Raw genomic sequence first — 24,674 nt, 5'->3', positions numbered from 1 at the left:
TGTTCCCTATCAGACGACCTTCCAACACTACTAGTCTGTTCCCTATCAGACGACCTTCCAACACTACTAGTCTGTTCCCTATCAGACGACCTTCCAACACTACTAGTCTGTTCCCTATCAGATGACACTACTAGTCTGTTCCCTATCAGATGACACTACTAGTCTGTTCCCTATCAGATGACCTTCTGACACTACTAGTCTGTTCCCTATCAGATGACACTACTAGTCTGTTCCCTATCAGATAACACTACTAGTCTGTTCCCTATCAGATGACACTACTAGTCTGTTCCCTATCAGATGACTACTAGTCTGTTCCCTATCAGATGACACTACTAGTCTGTTCCCTATCAGATGACCTTCTGACACTACTAGTCTATTTCCCTATCAGACGACACTAGTCTGTTCCCTATCAGATGACACTACTAGTCTGTTCCCTATCAGATGACACTACTAGTCTATTTCACACCTCAGATGACACTACTAGTCTGATCCTATCAGATGACACTACTAGTCTGTTCCTATCAGATGACACTACTAGTCTATTTCCCTATCAGATGACACTACTAGTCTGTTCCCTATCAGATGACACTACTAGTCTGTTCCCTATCAGATGACACTACTAGTCTGTTCCCTATCAGATGACCTTCTGACACTACTAGTCTGTTCCCTATCAGATGACACTACTAGTCTGACTTCCTTATCAGATAACACTACTAGTCTGTTCCCTATCAGATGACACTACTAGTCTGTTCCCTATCAGATGACTACTAGTCTGTTCCCTATCAGATGACACTACTAGTCTGTTCCCTATCAGATGACCTTCTGACACTACTAGTCTGTTCCCTATCCAGGGCGACACTACTAGTCTGTTCCCTATCAGATGACACTACTAGTCTGTTCCCTATCAGATGACACTACTAGTCTGTTCCTATCAGATGACACTAGTCTGATCCCTATCAGATGACACTACTAGTCTGTTCCCTATCCAGATGACACTACTAGTCTGTTCCCTATCAGATGACACTACTAGTCTGTTCCCTATCAGATGACACTACTAGTCTGTTCCCTATCAGATGACACTACTAGTCTGTTCCCTATCAGATGACCTTCTGACACTAATACTAGTCTGTTCCCTATCAGATGACACTACTAGTCTGTTCCCTATCAGATGACACTACTAGTCTGTTCCCTATCAGATGACACTACTAGTCTGTTCCCTATCAGATGACACTACTAGTCTGTTCCTATCAGATGACCTTCTGACACTACTAGTCTGTTCCCTATCAGATGACCTTCTGACACTACTAGTCTGTTCCTATCAGACGACCTTCTGACACTACTAGTCTGTTCCTATCAGATGACACTACTAGTCTGTTCCCTATCAGATGACACTACTAGTCTGTTCCCTATCAGATAACCTTCTGACACTACTAGTCTGTTCCCTATCAGATGACACCACTAGTCTGTTCCCTATCAGATAACCTTCTGACACTACTAGTCTGTTCCCTATCAGATGACACCACTAGTCTGTTCCCTATCAGATGACACTACTAGTCTGTTCCCTATCAGATGACCCACACTACTAGTCTGTTCCCTATCAGATGACCTTCTGACACTACTAGTCTGTTCCCTATCAGATGACACTACTAGTCTGTTCCTATCAGATGACCTTCTGACACTACTAGTCTGTTCCCTATCAGACGACACTACTAGTCTGTTCCTATCAGATGACCTTCTGACACTACTAGTCTGTTCCCTATCAGATGACACTACTAGTCTGTTCCCTATCAGATGACACTACTAGTCTGTTCCCTATCAGATGACCTTCTGACACTACTAGTCTGTTCCCTATCAGATGACACTACTAGTCTGTTCCCTATCAGACGACACTACTAGTCTGTTCCCTATCAGATGACCTTCTGACACTACTAGTCTGTTCCCTATCAGATGACCTTCTGACACTACTAGTCTGTTCCCTATCAGATGGCACTACTAGTCTGTTCCTATCAGATGACACTACTAGTCTGTTCCCTATCAGACGACACTACTAGTCTGTTCCCTATCAGATGACACTACTAGTCTGTTCCCTATCAGATGACCTTCTGACACTACTAGTCTGTTCCTATCAGATGACCTTCTGACACTACTAGTCTGTTCCCTATCAGATGACACTACTAGTCTGTTCCCTATCAGATGACCTTCTGACACTACTAGTCTGTTCCCTATCAGATGACCTTCTGACACTACTAGTCTGTTCCTATCAGATGACACTACTAGTCTGTTCCCTATCAGATGACACTACTAGCCTGTTCCCTATCAGGCGACACTACTAGTCTGTTCCCTATCAGATGACACTACTAGTCTGTTCCCTATCAGATGACCTTCTGACACTACTATTCTGTTCCCTATCAGACGACACTACTAGTCTGTTCCCTATCAGATGACACTACTAGTCTGTTTCCTATCAGATGACACTACTAGCCTGTTCCCTATCAGATGACACTACTAGTCTGTTCCCTATCAGATGACACTACTAGCCTGTTCCCTATCAGATGACACTACTAGTCTGTTCCCTATCAGACGACCTTCTGACACTACTAGTCTGTTCCCTATCAGGCGACACTACTAGTCTGTTCCCTATCAGACGACACTACTAGTCTGTTCCCTATCAGATGACACTACTAGTCTGTTCCCTATCAGATGACACTACTAGTCTGTTCCTATCAGACGACCTTCTGACACTACTAGTCTGTTCCCTATCAGATGACCTTCTGACACTACTAGTCTGTTCCCTATCAGATGACCTTCTGACACTACTAGTCTGTTCCCTATCAGGCGACACTACTAGTCTGTTCCCTATCAGATGACCTTCTGACACTACTAGTCTGTTCCCTATCAGATGACACTACTAGTCTGTTCCCTATCAGATGACACTACTAGTCTGTTCCTATCAGATGACACTACTAGTCTGTTCCCTATCAGATGACACTACTAGTCTGTTCCTATCAGATGACACTACTAGTCTGTTCCCTATCAGATAACACTACTAGTCTGTTCCTAATCAGATGACCTTCTGACACTACTAGTCTGTTCCCTATCAGATGACACTACTAGTCTGTTCCCTATCAGATGACACTACTAGTCTGTTCCCTATCCAGATAACACTACTAGTCTGTTCCCTATCAGATGACCTTCTGACACTACTAGTCTGTTCCCTATCAGATGACACTACTAGTCTGTTCCCTATCAGATAACACTACTAGTCTGTTCCCTATCAGATGACCTTCTGACACTACTAGTCTGTTCCCTATCAGATGACACTACTAGTCTGTTCCTATCAGATGACACTACTAGTCTGTTCCTATCAGATAACACTACTAGTCTGTTCCCTATCAGATGACCTTCTGACACTACTAGTCTGTTCCCTATCAGATGACACTACTAGTCTGTTCCCTATCAGATGACACTACTAGTCTGTTCCCTATCAGATGACACTACTAGTCTGTTCCCTATCAGATGACACTACTAGTCTGTTCCCTATCAGATGACACTACTAGTCTGTTCCCTATCAGATAACACTACTAGTCTGTTCCCTATCAGATGACACTACTAGTCTGTTCCCTATCAGATGACACTACTAGTCTGTTCCCTATCAGATGACCTTCTGACACTACTAGTCTGTTCCCTATCAGATGACACTACTAGTCTGTTCCCTATCAGACGACCTTCTGACACTACTAGTCTGTTCCCTATCAGATGACACTACTAGTCTGTTCCCTATCAGATAACACTACTAGTCTGTTCCCTATCAGATGACACTACTAGTCTGTTCCCTATCAGATGACACTACTAGTCTGTTCCCTATCAGACGACACTACTAGTCTGTTCCCTATCAGACGACACTACTAGTCTGTTCCCTATCAGATGACCTTCTGACACTACTAGTCTGTTCCCTATCAGATGACACTACTAGTCTGTTCCCTATCAGACGACCTTCTGACACTACTAGTCTGTTCCCTATCAGATGACACTACTAGTCTGTTCCCTATCAGATGACACTACTAGTCTGTTCCCTATCAGACGACACTACTAGTCTGTTCCCTATCAGATGACACTACTAGTCTGTTCCCTATCAGATGACCTTCTGACACTACTAGTCTGTTCCCTATCAGATGACCTTCTGACACTACTAGTCTGTTCCCTATCAGATGACACTACTAGTCTGTTCCCTATCAGATGACCTTCTGACACTACTAGTCTGTTCCCTATCAGATGACCTTCTGACACTACTAGTCTGTTCCTATCAGATGACACTAGTCTGTTCCCTATCAGATGACACTACTAGCCTGTTCCCTATCAGACGACACTACTAGTCTGTTCCCTATCAGATGACACTACTAGTCTGTTCCCTATCAGATGACCTTCTGACACTACTATTCTGTTCCCTATCAGACGACACTACTAGTCTGTTCCCTATCAGATGACACTACTAGTCTGTTCCCTATCAGATGACACTACTAGCCTGTTCCCTATCAGATGACACTACTAGTCTGTTCCCTATCAGATGACACTACTAGCCTGTTCCCTATCAGATGACACTACTAGTCTGTTCCCTATCAGACGACCTTCTGACACTACTAGTCTGTTCCCTATCAGATGACACTACTAGTCTGTTCCCTATCAGACGACACTACTAGTCTGTTCCCTATCAGATGACACTACTAGTCTGTTCCCTATCAGATGACACTACTAGTCTGTTCCCTATCAGGCGACCTTCTGACACTACTAGTCTGTTCCCTATCAGACGACCTTCTGACACTACTAGTCTGTTCCCTATCAGATGACCTTCTGACACTACTAGTCTGTTCCTATCAGATGACCTTCTGACACTACTAGTCTGTTCCCTATCAGACGACACTACTAGTCTGTTCCCTATCAGATGACCTTCTGACACTACTAGTCTGTTCCCTATCAGATGACACTACTAGTCTGTTCCCTATCAGATGACACTACTAGTCTGTTCCCTATCAGATGACACTACTAGTCTGTTCCCTATCAGATGACACTACTAGTCTGTTCCCTATCAGATGACACTACTAGTCTGTTCCCTATCAGATGACACTACTAGTCTGTTCCCTATCAGATAACACTACTAGTCTGTTCCCTATCAGATGACCTTCTGACACTACTAGTCTGTTCCCTATCAGATGACACTACTAGTCTGTTCCCTATCAGATGACACTACTAGTCTGTTCCCTATCAGATAACACTACTAGTCTGTTCCCTATCAGATGACCTTCTGACACTACTAGTCTGTTCCTATCAGATGACACTACTAGTCTGTTCCTATCAGATAACACTACTAGTCTGTTCCCTATCAGATGACCTTCTGACACTACTAGTCTGTTCCCTATCAGATGACACTACTAGTCTGTTCCCTATCAGATGACACTACTAGTCTGTTCCCTATCAGATAACACTACTAGTCTGTTCCCTATCAGATGACCTTCTGACACTACTAGTCTGTTCCCTATCAGATGACACTACTAGTCTGTTCCCTATCAGATGACACTACTAGTCTGTTCCCTATCAGATGACACTACTAGTCTGTTCCCTATCAGATGACACTACTAGTCTGTTCCCTATCAGATGACACTACTAGTCTGTTCCCTATCAGATAACACTACTAGTCTGTTCCCTATCAGATGACACTACTAGTCTGTTCCCTATCAGATGACACTACTAGTCTGTTCCCTATCAGATGACCTTCTGACACTACTAGTCTGTTCCCTATCAGATGACACTACTAGTCTGTTCCCTATCAGACGACCTTCTGACACTACTAGTCTGTTCCCTATCAGATGACACTACTAGTCTGTTCCCTATCAGATAACACTACTAGTCTGTTCCCTATCAGATGACACTACTAGTCTGTTCCCTATCAGATGACACTACTAGTCTGTTCCCTATCAGACGACACTACTAGTCTGTTCCCTATCAGACGACACTACTAGTCTGTTCCCTATCAGATGACCTTCTGACACTACTAGTCTGTTCCCTATCAGATGACACTACTAGTCTGTTCCCTATCAGACGACCTTCTGACACTACTAGTCTGTTCCCTATCAGATGACACTACTAGTCTGTTCCCTATCAGATGACACTACTAGTCTGTTCCCTATCAGATGACACTACTAGTCTGTTCCCTATCAGATCTAACACTACTAGTCTGTTCCCTATCAGATGACCTTCTGACACTACTAGTCTGTTCCCTATCAGATGACCTTCTGACACTACTAGTCTGTTCCTATCAGATAACACTACTAGTCTGTTCCCTATCAGATGACACTACTAGTCTGTTCCCTATCAGATGACACTACTAGTCTGTTCCCTATCAGACGACACTACTAGTCTGTTCCCTATCAGACGACACTACTAGTCTGTTCCCTATCAGATGACACTACTAGTCTGTTCCTATCAGATGACACTACTAGTCTGTTCCCTATCAGATGACCTTCTGACACTACTAGTCTGTTCCCTATCAGATGACACTTCTAGTCTGTTCCCTATCAGACGACCTTCTGACACTACTAGTCTGTTCCCTATCAGATGACCTTCTGACACTACTAGTCTGTTCCCTATCAGATGACACTACTAGTCTGTTCCCTATCAGATGACACTACTAGTCTGTTCCCTATCAGACACACTACTAGTCTGTTCCCTATCAGACGACACTACTAGTCTGTTCCCTATCAGACGACACTACTAGTCTGTTCCCTATCAGATGACCTTCTGACACTACTAGTCTGTTCCCTATCAGATGACACTACTAGTCTGTTCCCTATCAGATGACACTACTAGTCTGTTCCCTATCAGATGACACTACTAGTCTGTTCCCTATCAGATGACACTACTAGTCTGTTCCCTATCAGATGACACTACTAGTCTGTTCCCTATCAGATGACACTACTAGTCTGTTCCCTATCAGATGACACTACTAGTCTGTTCCCTATCAGATGACACTACTAGTCTGTTCCCTATCAGATGACACTACTAGTCTGTTCCCCATCAGACGACCATCGGGAGAAGTAGACATCACTGCTGTTACACATGGAGTAAAACAAACATACAGTCAATAATACAGTAGAAACAAGTCTTTATACAATGTGAGCAAATGAGGTGAGATAAGGAGGTAAAGGCCATGGTGGCAAAGTAAATACAATATAGCAAGTAAAACACTGGAATGGTAGATTTGCAGTGGAAGAATGTGCAAAGTAGAAATAAAAATAATGGGGTGCAAAGGAGCAAAATAAATAAATCAATAAAATAAATACAGTAGGGAAAGAGGTAGTTGTTTGGGCTAAATTATAGGTGGGCTATGTACAGGTGCAGTAATCTGTGAGCTGCTCTGACAGCTGGTGCTTAAAGCTAGTGAGGGAGATAAGTGTTTTCCAGTTTCAGAGATGTTTGTAGTTCGTTATTGGCAGCAGAGAACTGGAAGGAGAGGCGGCCAAAGGAAGAATTGGTTTTAGGGGTGACCAGAGAGATATACCTGCTGGAGCACGTGCTACAGGTGGGTGACGCTATGGTGACCAGCGAGCTGAGATAAGGGGAGACTTTACCTAGCAGGGTCTTGTAGATGACATGGAGCCAGTGGGTTTGGCGACGAGTATGAAACGAGGGCCAGCCAACGAGAGCGTACAGGTCACAATAGTGGGTAGTATATGGGGCTTTGGTGACAAAACGGATTGCACTGTGATAGACTGCATCCAATTTGTTGAGTAGAGTGTTGGAGGCTAATTTGTAAATGACATCGTCGAGGATTGGTAGGATGGTCACTTCACTTCTCACACTGATTGAGTAGTTTAAACGTAATGTTGAGCTCTCTCTCTCTCGCTTTCTTGCGTTTTTGTTCATACCCGTTAAGAGTTCTGTCCGTGGTCCTGAATGCAGTGTACTTTTCCTCCATGTGGTTCATTGTTTAATCATGAAAATACCTACCACAAGGAGAACATGGATGTGGTTTATTTCTGTGCACGTTAAACAAGTTAAATAAGTAGCCTATCTGGACGTGATTTACAGTATATATATATATATTTACAGTATATATATATATTATATATCTGTAGTTATATACATGATGGATAATTCTGGCCAACGATGGTAAAAATATACTCTAAATGTGGCCATCCGTGGAAAATAATTGTCCAGGCTCTAGAAGCACGTCACGATGATGGAAGCTTCGGGTCGGAGGTCATTCGGGTCGGAGGTCATTTCCAGGGATGTTCATACCTGTGCGGAAGCTTTCAATATACTATGCATCACGAATTCACTGAAATGCTTCGACTATTTAGGCAGTTACATGAAACCTGAGTTGAATTGGTTCAACTAACTCCTAGTGCCATCAACTTGGCAGGCTTTTCTCAAGAGGGTGGGTGGGGCACGTCACGTTGTGTTTAAAGAGACAGAGGATCCGATGTGGAAGGAAGGAGGCTGTGAAACAACACCTTATCATTACATCCACGCTGAGATGGACCGCTGAAAACAAAAAGTTGGCAGATAAACAAGATGAACTGTCACTGTACCTTGTGAAGCATGATGGCCACAAAGACAATGAGCTGAACACTGGTCTGGGAAGTTGAAGCCGCTGCTCCGAGAGCCACTCCGTCAGCTGGAAGATCAGAAACACCTTTATTTAACCAGCACACTGTGCAAAACATTAAGAACACCTGCTCTAAAGTTGGGTAAAATTAGAGGAACATTCATTCTTTATATTAATGTAGTGTAGGCTATGCTGCAGCAAATGTAGACCTAACTGTCGCAATAAAAAAAAAAGTTACAATGATGAGATGATCGGTCTACAGGCATTGTGAACTACTGCTCCACACTGAGAGGGTCTGCCTGTCCCTCCCTCCACACTGAGAGGGTCTGCCTGTCCCTCCCTCCACACTGAGAGGGTCTGCCTGTCCCTCCCTCCACACTGAGAGGGTCTGCCTGTCCCTCCCTCCACACTGAGAGGGTCTGCCTGTCCCTCCCTCCACACTGAGAGGGTCTGCCTGTCCCTCCCTCCACACTGAGAGGGTCTGCCTGTCCCTCCCTCCACACCGAGACGGTCTGCCTGTCCTCCACACTGAGAGGGTCTGCCTGTCCCTCCCTCCACACCGAGATGGTCTGCCTGTCCCTCCCTCCACACCGAGACGGTCTGCCTGTCCTCCACACCGAGACGGTCTGCCTGTCCTCCACACCGAGACGGTCTGCCTGTCCTCCACACCGAGACGGTCTGCCTGTCCTCCACACCGAGACGGTCTGCCTGTCCCTCCCTCCACACTGAGACGGTCTGCCTGTCCCTCCCTCCAAACTGAGACGGTCTGCCTGTCCTCCACACTGAGACGGTCTGCCTGTCCTCCACACTGAGACGGTCTGCCTGTCCTCCACACTGAGACGGTCTGCCTGTCCTCCACACTGAGACGGTCTGCCTGTCCCTCCTCCACACCGAGAGGGTCTGCCTGTCCCTCCCTCCACACCGAGATGGTCTGCCTGTCCCTCCCTCCACACCGAGACGGTCTGCCTGTCTTCCACACTGAGAGGGTCTGCCTGTCCTCCACACTGAGAGGGTCTGCCTGTCCTCCACACTGAGAGGGTCTGCCTGTCCTCCACACTGAGAGGGTCTGCCTGTCCTCCACACTGAGAGGGTCTGCCTGTCCTCCACACTGAGAGGGTCTGCCTGTCCTCCACACTGAGAGGGTCTGCCTGTCCTCCACACTGAGAGGGTCTGCCTGTCCTCCACACTGAGAGGGTCTGCCTGTCCTCCACACTGAGAGGGTCTGCCTGTCCTCCACACTGAGAGGGTCTGCCTGTCCTCCACACTGAGAGGGTCTGCCTGTCCTCCACACTGAGAGGGTCTGCCTGTCCTCCACACTGAGAGGGTCTGCCTGTCCTCCACACTGAGAGGGTCTGCCTGTCCTCCACACTGAGAGGGTCTGCCTGTCCTCCACACTGAGAGGGTCTGCCTGTCCTCCACACTGAGAGGGTCTGCCTGTCCTCCATACTGAGAGGGTCTGCCTGTCCTCCATACTGAGAGGGTCTGCCTGTCCTCCACACTGAGAGGGTCTGCCTGTCCTCCACACTGAGAGGGTCTGCCTGTCCTCCACACTGAGAGGGTCTGCCTGTCCTCCACACTGAGAGGGTCTGCCTGTCCTCCACACTGAGACGGTCTGCCTGTCCTCCACACTGAGACGGTCTGCCTGTCCTCCACACTGAGACGGTCTGCCTGTCCCTCCCTCCACACCGAGAGGGTCTGCCTGTCCCTCCCTCCACACCGAGATGGTCTGCCTGTCCCTCCTCCACACGAGACGGTCTGCCTGTCTTCCACACCGAGAGGGTCTGCCTGTCCTCCACACCGAGAGGGTCTGCCTGTCCTCCACACTGAGAGGGTCTGCCTGTCCTCCACACTGAGAGGGTCTGCCTGTCCTCCACACTGAGAGGGTCTGCCTGTCCTCCACACTGAGAGGGTCTGCCTGTCCTCCACACTGAGAGGGTCTGCCTGTCCTCCACACTGAGAGGGTCTGCCTGTCCTCCACACTGAGAGGGTCTGCCTGTCCTCCACACTGAGAGGGTCTGCCTGTCCTCCACACTGAGAGGGTCTGCCTGTCCTCCACACTGAGAGGGTCTGCCTGTCCTCCACACTGAGAGGGTCTGCCTGTCCTCCACACTGAGAGGGTCTGCCTGTCCTCCACACTGAGAGGGTCTGCCTGTCCTCCACACTGAGAGGGTCTGCCTGTCCTCCACACTGAGAGGGTCTGCCTTTCCTCCACACTGAGAGGTCTGCCTGTCCTCCACACTGAGAGGGTCTGCCTGTCCTCCACACTGAGAGGGTCTGCCTGTCCTCCACACTGAGAGGGTCTGCCTGTCCTCCACACTGAGAGGTCTGCCTGTCCTCCACACTGAGAGGGTCTGCCTGTCCTCCACACTGAGAGGGTCTGCCTGTCCTCCACACTGAGAGGTCTGCCTGTCCTCCACACTGAGAGGGTCTGCCTGTCCTCCACACTGAGAGGTCTGCCTGTCCTCCACACTGAGAGGGTCTGCCTGTCCTCCACACTGAGAGGGTCTGCCTGTCCTCCACACTGAGAGGGTCTGCCTGTCCTCCACACTGAGAGGGTCTGCCTGTCCTCCATACTGAGAGGGTCTGCCTGTCCCTCCCTCCACACTGTGACGGTCTGCCTGTCCTCCACACTGTGATGGTCTGCCTGTCCTCCACACTGAGACGGTCTGCCTGTCCTCCACACTGAGACGGTCTGCCTGTCCTCCACACTGAGACGGTCTGCCTGTCCCTCCCTCCACACTGAGACGGTCTGCCTGTCCCTCCCTCCACACTGAGACGGTCTGCCTGTCCTTCCCTCCACACTGAGACGGTCTGCCTGTCCCTCCCTCCACACTGAGACAGTCTACCTGTCCTCCACACAGAGGGTCTGCCTGTCCCTCCCTCCAGTAGATAGGATGCAGAATCCAGCTACAAGCCTCCATAGACTTCCACTGTCTCTTCTTCCTAAAACATGTTGATCTGAAACACTGCATCAGGAAGCCATCTTACCTGCTGCATGGACCACTAGTCCCAAGGTGGTGGTGATCTTGGAGCTGGCAACCCTCGCAGACTCTGGATCTAAACACACACACCAAATCAGACAGACAGACAGACAGACAGACAGACAGACAGACAGACAGACAGACAGACAGACAGACAGACAGACAGACAGACAGACAGACAGACAGACAGACAGACAGACAGACAGACAGACAGACAGACAGACAGACAGACAGACAGACAGACAGACAGACAGACAGACAGACAGACAGACAGACAGACAGACAGACAGACAGACAGACAGACAGACAGACAGACAGACAGACAGACAGACAGACAGACAGACAGACAGACAGACAGACAGACAGACAGACAGACAGACAGACAGACAGACAGACAGACAGACAGACAGACAGACAGACAGACAGACAGACAGACAGACAGACAGACAGACAGACAGACAGACAGACAGACAGACAGACAGACAGACAGACAGACAGACAGACAGACAGACAGACAGACAGACAGACAGACAGACAGACAGACAGACAGACAGACAGACAGACAGACAGACAGACAGACAGACAGACAGACAGACAGACAGACAGACAGACAGACAGACAGACAGACAGACAGACAGACAGACAGACAGACAGACAGACAGACAGACAGACAGACAGACAGACAGACAGACAGACAGACAGACAGACAGACAGACAGACAGACAGACAGACAGACAGACAGACAGACAGACAGACAGACAGACAGACAGACAGACAGACAGACAGACAGACAGACAGACAGACAGACAGACAGACAGACAGACAGACAGACAGACAGACAGACAGACAGACAGACAGACAGACAGACAGACAGACAGACAGACAGACAGACAGACAGACAGACAGACAGACAGACAGACAGACAGACAGACAGACAGACAGACAGACAGACAGACAGACAGACAGACAGACAGACAGACAGACAGACAGACAGACAGACAGACAGACAGACAGACAGACAGACAGACAGACAGACAGACAGACAGACAGACAGACAGACAGACAGACAGACAGACAGACAGACAGACAGACAGACAGACAGACAGACAGACAGACAGACAGACAGACAGAGTTGACTTCAGGTCATCCGTTTTTCTGTTTACCAGTGGAAACTAAAACCAGGAGGACACTGCACTCTGAGCCACACCACAACGTTTGGTAAACGTTAGGGAAGAGACAGTTAAAAACTCCTTATACGGTTAAGAAGACAACACTGGAGGCTTGGTATTCTCCCCAGAATAAGGTCATGTGATGGGATAGCAGGGTACACTCCGGTATCAATGACATCAGCACTCTCAGAGGTTCTTAAAGACTGACTTTTCACTTTAAAAAGACGTTTAAAAGAATGTCAATGCCTGTTGTGGGTAGATTTATAGTATCAGTAGGGTTTAGTCCCAGAAGAGAGTGTGGGCTACACACACACACACACACACACACACACACACACACACACACACACACACACACACACACACACACACACACACACACACACACACACACACACACACACACACACACACACACACACACACACACACACACACACACACACACACACACACACGTACTGCAGCAAATTCAAAGAGAAGCTGAAAATACATTTGAAGTGGAATTGGGGAAGGCACTTTCAGCATCCTGAGAGAAGAGGAACAAAGTGGAATCAGATTAAGGAAGACATTTTGTTATAGCAGGACAGAGAGAGAGGTGGAATGGTCAGTTAAATGACAGCAGGACAGAGAGGAGGAGGAGGAGGAGGAATGGTCAGTTAAATGACAGCAGGACAGAGAGGAGGAGGAGGAGGAGGAATGGTCAGTTAAATGACAGCAGAACAGAGAGGAGGAGGAGGAGGAATGGTCAGTTAAATGACAGCAGAACAGAGAGGAGGAGGAGGAGGAATGGTCAGTTAAATGACAGCAGGACAGAGAGAGAGGAGGAGGAGGAGGAGGAGGAATGGTCAGTTAAATGACAGCAGGACAGAGAGAGAGAGGAGGAGGAGGAAATGGTCAGTTAAATGACAGCAGGACAGAGAGGAGGAGGAGGAGGAATGGTCAGTTAAATGACAGCAGGACAGAGAGGAGGAGGAGGAGGAGGAATGGTCAGTTAAATGACAGCAGAACAGAGAGGAGGAGGAGGAGGAATGGTCAGTTAAATGACAGCAGGACAGAGAGGAGGAGGAGGAGGAGGAATGGTCAGTTAAATGACAGCAGGACAGAGAGGAGGAGGAGGAGGAGGAATGGTCAGTTAAATGACAGCAGAACAGAGAGGAGGAGGAGGAGGAATGGTCAGTTAAATGACAGCAGAACAGAGAGGAGGAGGAGGAGGAATGGTCAGTTAAATGACAGCAGGACAGAGAGAGAGGAGGAGGAGGAGGAGGAGGAATGGTCAGTTAAATGACAGCAGGACAGAGAGAGAGGAGGAGGAGGAGGAATGGTCAGTTAAATGACAGCAGGACAGAGAGAGAGGAGGAGGAGGAATGGTCAGTTAAATGACAGCAGGACAGAGAGAGGAGGAGGAGGAGGAGGAATGGTCAGTTAAATGACAGCAGGACAGAGAGAGAGGAGGAGGAGGTGGAATGGTAAGTTAAATGACAGCAGGACAGAGAGAGAGGGGGAGGAGGAGGAATGGTCAGTTAAATGACAGCAGGACAGAGAGAGAGGAGGAGGAGGAGGAGGAGGAATGGTCAGTTAAATGACAGCAAGACAGAGAGACAGGAGGAGGAGGAATGGTCAGTTAAATGACAGCAAGACAGAGAGACAGGAGGAGGAGGAATGGTCAGTTAAATGACAGCAAGACAGAGAGAGAGGTGGAGGAGGAGGAATGGTCAGTTAAATGACAGCAGGACAGAGAGAGGAGGAGGAGGGGAGGAGTAGGAGGAATGGTCAGTTAAATGACAGCAGGACAGAGAGGAGGAGGAGGAGTAGGAGGAATGGTCAGTTAAATGACAGCAGGAGAGAGAGAAGAAGGAGGAGGAGGAGGAGGAATGGTCAGTTAAATGACAGCAGGACAGAGAGGAGGAGGAGGAGGAATGGTCAGTTAAATGACAGCAGGACAGAGAGAGGAGGAGGAGGAGGAATGGTCAGTTAAATGACAGCAGGACAGAGAGAGGAGGAGGAATAGTCAGTTAAATGACAGCAGGACAGAGAGGAGGAGGAGGAGGAATGGTCAGTTAAATGACAGCAGGACAGAGAGAGGAGGAGGAGGAGGAATAGTCAGTTAAATGACAGCAGGACAGAGAGGAGGAGGAGGAGGAATGGTCAGTTAAATGACAGCAGGACAGAGAGGAGGAGGAGGAGGATTGGACAGTTAAATGACAGCAGGACCGAGAGGAGGAGGAGGAGGAATGGTCAGTTAAATGACAGCAGGACAGAGAGGAGGAGGAGGAGGATTGGACAGTTAAATGACAGCAGGACCGAGAGGAGGAGGAGGAGGAATGGTCAGTTAAATGACAGCAGGACAGAGAGGAGGAGGAGGTGGAATGGTCAGTTAAATGACAGCAGGACAGACAGACAGACAGACAGACAGACAGACAGACAGACAGACAGACAGACAGACAGACAGACAGACAGACAGACAGACAGACAGACAGACACACCAAGTCAGACAGACAGACACACACCAAGTCAGTCAGTCAGACACACACCAAGTCAGTCAGTCAGACACACACCAAGTCAGTCAGTCAGTCAGTCAGACACACACCAAGTCAGTCAGTCAGTCAGTCAGACACACACCAAGTCAGTCAGTCAGTCAGTCAGACACACACCAAGTCAGTCAGTCAGTCAGTCAGACACACAAAGTCAGTCAGTCAGTCAGTCAGACACACACCAAGTCAGTCAGTCAGTCAGTCAGTCAGTCAGTCAGTCAGTCAGTCAGTCAGTCAGTCTCACACACACACACACACACACACACACACACACACACACACACACACACACACACACACACACACACACACACACACACACACACACACACACACACACACATCAAGTCAGTCAGACACACACACATCAAGTCAGTCAGACACACACACACCAAATCAGTCAGACACACACACACACCAAGTCAGTCAGTCAGACACACATCAAGTCAGTCAGTCAGACACACACACACCAAGTCAGTCAGTCAGTCAGAGACAGACAGACAGTGTGTCCAGCCAGACTGACCGTCAGCACTGCTGTGTGTGTGTGTGTGTGTGTGTGTGTGTGTGTGTGTGTGTGTGTGTGTGTGTGTGTGTGTGTGTGTGTGTGTGTGTGTGTGTGTGTGTGTGTGTGTGTGTGTGTGTGTGTGTGTGTGTGTGTCTGACTGACTTGGTGTGAGTGTCTCTGACTGACTGACTTGGTGTGTGTGTGTGTAGACTGACCGTCAGCACTGCTGTGTGTGTGTGTGTGTGTGTGTGTGTGTGTGTGTGTGTGTGTGTGTGTGTGTGTGTGTGTGTGTGTGTGTGTGTGTGTGTGTGTGTGTGTGTGTGTGTGTGTGTGTGTGTGTGTGTGTGTGTGACTGTGTAGACTGACCGTCAGCACTGCTGTGTGTGTGTGTAGACTGACCGTCAGCACTGCTGTGTGTGTGTGTAGACTGACCGTCAGCACTGCTGTGTGTGTGTGTGTAGACTGACCGTCAGCACTGCTGTGTGTGTGTGTAGACTGACCGTCAGCACTGCTGTGTGTGTGTGTGTGTGTGTGTAGACTGACCGTCAGCACTGCTGTGTGTGTGTGTGTGTGTAGACTGACCGTCAGCACTGCTGTGTGTGTGTGTGTGTAGACTGACCGTCAGCACTGCTGTGTGTGTGTGTGTGTAGACTGACCTTCAGCACTGCTGTGTGTGTGTGTGTGTGTGTGTGTGTGTGTGTGTGTGTGTGTGTGTGTGTGTGTGTGTGTGTGTGTGTGTGTGTGTGTGTGTGTGTGTGTGTGTGTGTGTGTGTGTGTGTGTGTGTGTGTGTGTGTGTGTAGACTGACCGTCAGCACTGCTGTGTGTGTGTGTGTAGACTGACCGTCAGCACTGCTGTGTGTGCGTGTGTGTAGACTGACCGTCAGCACTGCTGTGTGTGCGTGTGTAGACTGACCGTCAGCACTGCTGTGCGTGTGCGTGTGTGCGCGTGTGCGTGTGTGTGTGTAGACTGACCGTCAGCACTGCTGTGTACGTGGGCGCTTCCGATCTGGTCGACCAGCAGCATGAAGACGAACCCCAGGACCAGAGAAACCCCGATGTAGGCATGGAGGTGCTCGTGGCTGTGGCTGTGCTCCCCACTGACCCCCAGAGCTGCATCCACACCTTCCCTGGGCTCAGACACCCCCACCCCCTCCACCTGGCCAGGGGCGTGGTGCACACCTACACAGAGAGAGAGACTGAGACCCTAACAGTAGAGACTGAGACCATAACCCAGATAGTAGAGACTGAGACGCTAACAGTAGAGACTGAGACCCTATCCCAGACAGTAGAGACTGAGACCCTAACAGTAGAGACAGAGACCCTGACAGTAGAGACAGAGACCCTGACAGGAGAGACTGAGACCCAGACAGTAGAGACAGAGACCCAGACAGTAGAGACAGAGACCCTGACAGTAGAGACTGAGACCCGAACAGGAGAGACTGAGACCCAGACAGTAGAGACAGAGACCCAGACAGTAGAGACAGAGACCCAGACAGTAGAGACAGAGACCCTAACCCAGACAGTAGAAACAGAGACCCTATCCCTGACAGTAGAGACAGACCCTGACAGTAGAGACTGAGACCCTGACAGTAGAGACTGAGACCCTAACCCAGACAGTAGAGACTGAGACCCTATCAGTAGAGACTGAGACCATAACCCAGATAGTCTCTACTGTTAGCGTCTCAGTCTCTACTAAGACCCTAACCCAGACAGTAGAGACAGAGACCCTAACACAGACAGTAGAGACTGAGACCCTAACACAGACAGTAGAGACTGAGACCCTGACAGTAGAGACAGAGACCCTAACACAGACAGTAGAGACTGAGACCCTAACACAGACAGTAGAGACTGAGACCCTGACAGTAGAGACAGAGACCCTAACACAGACAGTAGAGACTGAGACCCTAACACAGACAGTAGAGACTGAGACCCTAACACAGACAGTAGAGACTGATAACCTAACCCAGACAGTAGAGACAGAGGCCCTAACACAGACAGTAGAGACTGAGACCCTAACACAGACAGTAGAGACTGAGACCCTAACACAGACAGTAGAGACTGATAACCTAACCCAGACAGTAGAGACTGAGACCCTAACCCAGACAGTAGAGACCGAGACCCTAACCCAGACAGGAGAGACTGAGAACCTAACCCAGACAGTAGAGACTGAGAACCTAACCCAGACAGTAGAGACTAAGACCCTAACCCAGAGAGTAGAGACCGAGACCCTAACCCAGACAGTAGAGACAGAGACCCTAACCCAGACAGTAGAGACCGAGACCCTAACCCAGACAGTAGAGACTGAGACCCTAACCCAGAGAGTAGAGACCGAGACCCTAACACAGACAGTAGAGACTGAGACCCTAACACAGACAGTAGAGACTGAGACCCTAACCCAGACAGTAGAGACAGAGACCCTAACCCAGACAGTAGAGACAGAGACCCTAACACAGACAGTAGAGACTGAGACCCTAATCCAGACAGTAGAGACTGAGACCCTAATCCAGACAGTAGAGACTGAGAACCTTATCCAGACAGTAGAGACTAAGACCCTAACCCAGAGAGTAGAGACCGAGACCCTAACCCAGACAGTAGAGACTGAGACCCTAACCCAGACAGTAGAGACTGAGACCCTAATCCAGGCAGTAGAGACTGAGACCCTAACCCAGACAGTAGAGACCGAGAGCCTAACCCAGACAGTAGAGACTGAGACCCTAACCCAGACAGTAGAGACTGAGACCCTAATCCAGGCAGTAGAGACTGAGACCCTAACCCAGACAGTAGAGACCGAGAGCCTAACCCAGACAATACAGTGCCTTGCAAAAGTATTCACCCCACTTGGTGTTTTTCCTATTTTGTTGCATTACAACCTCTAATTTAAAGTGATTTTTATTTGGATGTTAACATAGAAACTCTGAACATCCCACGGAGCATCATTAAACCCATTATTAAAAATTGGAAAGAATATGGCACCACAACAAACCTGCAAAGAGAGGGCCGCCCACCAACACTCACAGAACAGCCAAAGAGAGCATTAATCAGAGAGGCAACAAAGAGACCAAAGATAATCATGAAGGAGCTGCAAAGATCCACAGTGGAAATGATAGTATCTGTCCATAGGACCACTTTAAGCCGTACACTCCACAGAGCTGGGCTCTACGGAAGAGTGGCCAGAAAAAAACCATTGCTTAAATAAATAAATAAATAAGCAAACACGTTTGGTGTTTCGCCAAAAGGCATGTGGGAGACTCCCCAAACATATGGAAGAAGGTACTCTGGTCAGATGAGACTAAAATTGAGCTTTTTGGCTATCAAGGAAAACGCTATGTCTGGCACAAACCCAACACTTCCCATCACCCCGAGAACACCATCCCCCATCCCCAAGCATGGTTGTGGTCGCATCATGCTGTGGGGATGTTTTTAATCAAGTGTAATGTAGGATACGACTGAAATTTTGCAGGTGAGGAGAAAGCTAGTCATGAAGCGCTGGGTATCTTGTCGTAACATGCAAGATCTGAATTAGGCCCACAGTAATATACCTACGGAGGAGCGGCATCTATGAAGGAACTTCGAATGTCTTTGAAATTCAGAGAGTTTACTTCACTAACGTTGGACCAGGGCCAGCTAACGTTGGACCAGAGCCAGCTAACGTTGGACCAGAGCCAGCTAACGTTGGACCAGGGCTAGCTAACGTTGGACCAGGGCTAGTTAACGTTGGACCAGGGCTAGTTAACGTTGGACCAGGGCTAGTTAACGTTGGACCAGGGCTAGTTAACGTTGGACCAGGGCTAGCTAACGTTGGACCAGGGCTAGCTAACGTTGGACCAGGGCTAGCTAACGTTGGACCAGGGCTAGCTAACGTTGGACCAGGGCTAGCTAACGTTGGACCAGGGCTAGCTAACGTTGGACCAGGGCTAGCTAACGTTGGACCAGGGCTAGCTAACGTTGGACCAGGGCTAGCTAACGTTGGACCAGGGCTAGTTAACGTTGGACCAGGGCTAGTTAACGTTGGACCAGGGCTAGTTAACGTTGGACCAGGGCTAGTTAACGTTGGACCAGGGCTAGTTAACGTTGGACCAGGGCTAGCTAACGTTGGACGAGGGCTAGCTAACGTTGGACCAGGGCTAGCTAACGTTGGACCAGGGCTAGCTAACGTTGGACCAGGGCTAGTTAACGTTGGACCAGGGCTAGCTAACGTTGGACCAGGGCTAGCTAACGTTGGACCAGGGCTAGCTAACGTTGGACCAGGGCTAGCTAACGTTGGACCAGGGCTAGCTAACGTTGGACCAGAGCTAGCTAACGTTGGACCAGAGCTAGCTAACGTTGGACCAGAGCTAGCTAACGTTGGACCAGAGCTAGCTAACGTTGGACCAGAGCTAGCTAACGTTGGACCAGGATAAAGGGAATAGGGTTCCATTTGGTATGCAGATTGAGTCTCACCCTCCAGGACCTCCTCGTACAGGGCATGGACCCCCTCGGGGATGATGACAGCCAGGGCAGTACCACACAGCAGCCCTGCTCCCAGGACCGTCACCAGCTTCAGCTTCTCCTGCAGGACCGGACAACCAGGACAGAGGGTTCATCAGCAGGACAACCAGGACAGGGAGGGTTCATCAACAGGACAACCAGGACAGGGGGAGGTTCATCAGCAGGACAGGGGGGGTTCATCAACAGGACAACCAGGACAGGGGCGGTTCATCAGCAGGACAACCAGGACAGGGGGGTTCATCAGCAGGACAACTAGGACAGGGGGGTTCATCAGCAGGACAGGGGGTTCATCAACAGGACAACCAGGACAGGGGTTCATCAACAGGACAACCAGGACAGGGGGTTCATCAGCAGGACAACCAGGACAGGGGGTTCATCAGCAGGACAACCAGGACAGGGGGTTCATCAGCAGGACAACCAGGACAGGGGTTCATCAACAGGACAACCAGGACAGGGGGTTCATCAGCAGGACAACCAGGACAGGGGGGTTCATCAACAGGACAACCAGGACAGGGGGTTCATCAACACGACAACCAGGACAGGGGGTTCATCAACAGGACAACCAGGACAGGGGGGTTCATCAGCAGGACAACCAGGACAGGGGGTTCATCAACAGGACAACCAGGAGAGGGGGTTCATCAACAGGACAACCAGGACAGGGGGTTCATCAGCAGGACAACCAGGACAGGGGGGTTCATCAGCAGGACAACCAGGACAGGGGGTTCATCAGCAGGACAACCAGGACAGGGGGTTCATCAACAGGACAACCAGGACAGGGGGGTTCATCAGAAGGACAACCAGGACAGGGGGTTCATCAACAGGACAACCAGGACAGGGGGTTCATCAACAGGACAACCAGGACAGGGGGTTCATCAGCAGGACAACCAGGACAGGGGGTTCATCAACAGGACAACCAGGACAGGGGGTTCATCAACAGGACAACCAGGACAGGGGGTTCATCAACAGGACAACCAGGACAGGGGGTTCATCAGCAGGACAACCAGGACAGGGGGTTCATCAACAGGACAACCAGGACAGGGGGTTCATCAGCAGGACAACCAGGACAGGGGGGTTCATCAGCAGGACAACCAGGACAGGGGGGTTCATCAGCAGGACAACCAGGACAGGGGGTTCATCAGCAGGACAACCAGGACAGGGGGTTCATCAGCAGGACAACCAGGACAGGGGGTTCATCAACAGGACAACCAGGACAGGGGGTTCATCAACAGGACAACCAGGACAGGGGGGTTCATTAACAGGACAACCAGGACAGGGGGTTCATCAGCAGGACAACCAGGACAGGGGGTTCATCAGCAGGACAACCAGGACAGGGGGTTCATCAACAGGACAACCAGGACAGGGGGGTTCATCAGCAAGACAACCAGGACAGGGGGTTCATCAACAGGACAACCAGGACAGGGGGTTCATCAGCAGGACAACCAGGACAGGGGGTTCATCAGCAGGACAACCAGGACAGGGGGTTCATCAACAGGACAACCAGGACAGGGGGGGTTCATCAGCAGGACAACCAGGACAGGGGGGTTCATCAGCAGGACAACCAGGACAGGGGGTTCATCAGCAGGACAACCAGGACAGGGGTTCATCAACAGGACAACCAGGACAGGGGGGTTCATCAGCAGGACAACCAGGACAGGGGGTTCATCAACAGGACAACCAGGACAGGGGGTTCATCAACAGGACAACCAGGACAGGGGGTTCATCAACAGGACAACCAGGACAGGGGGTTCATCAACAGGACAACCAGGACAGGGGGTTCATCAACAGGACAACCAGGACAGGGGGTTAATTAACAGGACAACCAGGACAGGGGGTTCATCAACAGGACAACCAGGACAGGGGGGTTCATCAGCAGGACAACCAGGACAGGGGGTTCATCAGCAGGACAACCAGGACAGGGGGGTTCATCAGCAGGACAACCAGGACAGGGGGGTTCATCAACAGGACAACCAGGACAGGGGGTTCATCAACAGGACAACCAGGACAGGGGGTTCATCAACAGGACAACCAGGACAGGGGGTTCATCAGCAGGACAACCAGGACAGGGGGTTCATCAACAGGACAACCAGGACAGGGGGGTTCATCAGCAGGACAACCAGGACAGGGGGTTCATCAACAGGACAACCAGGACAGGGGGTTCATCAGCAGGACAACCAGGACAGGGGGTTCATCAGCAGGACAACCAGGACAGGGGGTTCATCAACAGGACAACCAGGACAGGGGGGTTCATCAGCAGGACAACCAGGACAGGGGGGGTTCATCAGCAGGACAACCAGGACAGGGGGGTTCATCAGCAGGACAACCAGGACAGGGGGTTCATCAGCAGGACAACCAGGACAGGGGGTTCATCAGCAGGACAACCAGGACAGGGGGTTCATCAACAGGACAACCAGGACAGGGGGTTCATCAACAGGACAACCAGGACAGGGGGGTTCATCAGCAGGACAACCAGGACAGGGGGTTCATCAACAGGACAACCAGGACAGGGGGGTTCATCAGCAGGACAACCAGGACAGGGGGGTTCATCAGCAGGACAACCAGGACAGGGGTTCATCAGCAGGACAACCAGGACAGGGGGTTCATCAACAGGACAACCAGGACAGGGGGTTCATCAACAGGACAACCAGGACAGGGGGTTCATCAACAGGACAACCAGGACAGGGGGTTCATCAACAGGACAACCAGGACAGGGGGGGTTCATCAACAGGACAACCAGGACAGGGGGGGGTTCATTAACAGGACAACCAGGACAGGGTGGGGTTCATCAGCAGGACAACCAGGACAGGGGGGGTTCATCAGCAGGACAACCAGGACAGGGGGGTTCATCAACAGGACAACCAGGACAGGGGGGGTTCATCAACAGGACAGGGGAGGGGTAGGTCAACACATTAACTTTGGCCTCGGAATAGCAATTATTAGGCTAGCTAACATCACTGAAGATGTAGAATTGCATGTTACAGTTAGTACAGTCTGATTGATACAATAAAATCAAATAAAATCGTACGTCACATACACATGATTAGCAGATGTTAATGTAGCGAAATGTGTGCCTTTATATGCATAGTAATCTTAGTAGCTAAGGACTTCTGCTGAAGTCTCCACTTCAAGTTTAATTTGGTCACACAGCAAAGTTTGAGTGCTACTCACCTCTGAGAAGTTGACAGCCAGAGGAATGGTTCCAGACACATAACATCCCACTAGCATTGCCAGGGACAGCAGGCTGATCGAAGTGAAGTCGTCCATAGACATAATTGCAGCTGTGCTTTGCTATGCAACAATTAGCCTGACTATTGGAAAGTGGTAGCTAGAGCGGTAAACAGACTACTCTGAATCCAGAAACCGACTAGATAGATTAGGTTGGCAAGCTTGACTGCTAGACAGATAACGCCAAGTATTTAAAAAATAACAAGACATCAAAATGTACTTCTCTTTTCCCACTAGCACTGCCTTTGGTGATAAATACTTTGTTGAGGGAAAAATTAACGTGATGTGTCGTCTCACCTAACTATCTTTAAAAAAAAAATCCTGAATTTTAAGTCGCTCTTATACTTAACGACTAAAATGTCAAACAATCATTGATCACAAGAATCGCCTTGGTCTAAACAGCCAAGTGGTCAGTTCTGCTAAATAACTCTACAATTTAACCACTACGGCATTGACATTGAACACGGTTGTTTATACAATCATGTCAATCTAGCTAATCTGCTTCTTACTTTTGCAGAAATCTAAACATCATCTAGTAGTAGCTACTGTAACGTTAGCAAAATTAGATAGCATGCTAGGCTAACCCTCTTCCCTCACAAAGTATTGTTGCCTACAGTTGACACGTTGTCATCTCTAGAAAGTGTATTGCCCATATCGTACTCTTCAATGTAGCTATTTTATTTATTTTTGAATAATTTTTGAGCAAAATTAACTGCACTTAGCGATTATTCTTTATAGCTATCTAGCTCGAAATGTTTCTGCCGAATGTAGCACTTCCGGGTAACGCTCATTGTTCACGCCACGTAAACGTGCCACGTACAAAATCTGCATTCTTTCTTTTGTTTACTTTTCTTCTCTGACTTTGTGGACCGATACAGCAGATGTTTCAAACATAAACCAATGTATTACATGTTTTTTTAAAAGTACAACTGTTTCAGCTGGTTGTTGTTCATCTTTTCTTAGAAGTAGTCAGATATATCTTCTCTCTCCCTCAGCCCCATCTCCGCCAGGGGGCGCTTCTGTTGACGGACTGTTAGAGTACCCTTATGGAGAATGTGGCTTCCACTACTACAATTTTACAAATATATATATAAAAAAGCGTATTTAATCATATAATTTTATTTGGCCTTTAATCAACAAGGTAAGTCATTAGAACACATACTATTTTGCCA

At 49.1% G+C, this 24,674-nt stretch overlaps 1 pseudogene; it reads right to left on the bottom strand.

Moving 5' to 3' along the window:
• The window catches only part of LOC124047003, a 53,224-nt pseudogene extending 28,767 nt beyond the window's left edge, over positions 1-24,457 (bottom strand).
• Between the last annotated feature and the right edge of the window lie 217 nt (positions 24,458-24,674).

The sequence above is a fragment of the Oncorhynchus gorbuscha genome, linkage group LG10 (assembly GCF_021184085.1).
Source record: "Oncorhynchus gorbuscha isolate QuinsamMale2020 ecotype Even-year linkage group LG10, OgorEven_v1.0, whole genome shotgun sequence".
Classification (NCBI taxonomy): domain Eukaryota; kingdom Metazoa; phylum Chordata; class Actinopteri; order Salmoniformes; family Salmonidae; genus Oncorhynchus; species Oncorhynchus gorbuscha.
This window is presented reverse-complemented; position numbering and strand designations above follow the sequence as displayed.